The sequence below is a fragment of the Panthera uncia genome, chromosome X (assembly GCF_023721935.1).
Source record: "Panthera uncia isolate 11264 chromosome X, Puncia_PCG_1.0, whole genome shotgun sequence".
Classification (NCBI taxonomy): domain Eukaryota; kingdom Metazoa; phylum Chordata; class Mammalia; order Carnivora; family Felidae; genus Panthera; species Panthera uncia.
In genome coordinates, this window is record NC_064817.1 from 115,240,196 (window position 1) to 115,242,015 (window position 1,820).

The 1,820-nt window shown below is 39.5% G+C and overlaps 1 pseudogene; it reads left to right on the forward strand.

The window, feature by feature from the left end:
• The first annotated feature begins 1,010 nt into the window (after positions 1-1,010).
• Positions 1,011-1,476, forward strand: LOC125931416 (uncharacterized protein C9orf85 homolog; annotated as a pseudogene).
• Positions 1,477-1,820: the final 344 nt, after the last annotated feature.

Consider the following 1,820-nt stretch of genomic DNA (forward strand, 5'->3'; position numbering starts at 1 on the left):
ACATACATACACGTAGATATACCTAAATGTGTATGTACATGCACATACACACAGTGGAATATTATTTAGCCATAAAAAGAAGGAAATCCTGCCATTTGCCACATGGACCTTGGGGGCATTACGCTAAGTGAAAGAAGTCAGGCAGAGAAAGACAAATAATGTATGTTCTCATTTATATGTGGAACCTAAAAACATTGAACTCAAAGAGAGTAGAGGTGGTTGCCAGGGGCTGAGGGGTAGGGAAAATGGGGAGATCTTGGTCAAAGGGTACAACTTTCAGTTACAAGATGGTTTGGGGTGTCTAAAGTTTCTTTTTTTTTTTATTAAAAAAAATTTTTTTTTTTAAAGTTTATTTATTTTTGAGGCAGAGAGAGACAGAGCATGAACGGGGGAGGGTCAGAGAGAGGGAGACACAGAATCCGAAACAGGCTCCAGGCTCTGAGCCGTCAGCACAGAGCCCGACGCGGGGCTCGAACTCACGGACCGCGAGATCATGACCTGAGCCGAAGTCGGCGGCTTAACCGACTGAGCCACCCAGGCGCCCCAAGGGTGTCTAAAGTTTCTATGAGAGTAGAGCTGTAATAATATCCTTACCATAGCAACAGTAAGATTGTAATCATTTGAGGTGAAGATGTGTTCACTAACCTTATTGTGGAAAACATTTCACGATATATGTCTATCAGTCATCTCCGTGTATGCCTTAAACTTACATAATGTTATATGCCAGCCATATCTCAATAAAGCTAGGGAAAAAAAAGAAATAGAATGTGAGCTACATATGCAATTTTCAATTTTCTAGTCGCTACGTTAAGAGAGATAAAAAGCAACAGGAGATACTGACTTTCTGAAACTTATTATTTAACTCGATATAGCCAACAGATCACCACTTGATATATCACGACTATAAAAGAATACATCAGGACAGAAGCGTGGACTCCATGGGGTAGCTCTTGGCACCTTGGTTTTCTCTGTCTTTCTTGTCCCGACGCAAGGTGATTGTGGTTTCAAGGATGAGCTCCCAGAAAGGGAACGTGGCTCATCCCAGGCCTCAGTTGCCCCAGAATTACATATAGCTTCAAAAATGACAAGTTTGCTAAGAGTGTTCAGACCAAGAAAATTAATGCAAAGCTTCATGGTGGAATTTGTCAATGCCATAAAGAAGTTCTGGACTGGTGTGCAAAACACAGCAAATACAAAGTGTTGTCAAAGCCTAAAAAGTATGGTACGTGTTTAGAAAAGTTGGCGAAGGATTCTTATCACATAATGTGTAGGCTACGTGGCTGTGCGTTTGAAGTTTGTGCAAAATGCAGAAAGAAAGGAGACGTTGTTGCTCTGCTTCATAAACAACCAGAAAGGACAGAAAACACAGAAAGCATACGTTCCAACCATAGATGTTGCAGAAGAAATGAACAAGGTGATGATGATTTACATTTTGATTTAGACGACACAAAGACAATCAGACGGATAATATATTAAAAGTCAGCTTGAAAACATGAAATTCGGAACGACTTTTGACTCTTGAGGGTTTAAAAAAAATACTGCGAAATCCTAACGAGAAAAAAACTAGCCAAAACCTATAGAAAACAGGCAAAGTTTATCCATGGACAATATAAGCTATACATGATACTGCAGTAATTATAAAGCTTTCATTCACAGTTTTCTTGTAGTAAATTTGAAGGCAGCATATGCTAGAATAGCTTCCAAAATGAGTATTAGGGTATCATGTTGCAGTTCCTGGGAATTATTTAGAAACATATACTACCTAACATCAAAGTAAACAGGATTCGGAACTGATGGCTGTGTAAGAACGATCTCATGGA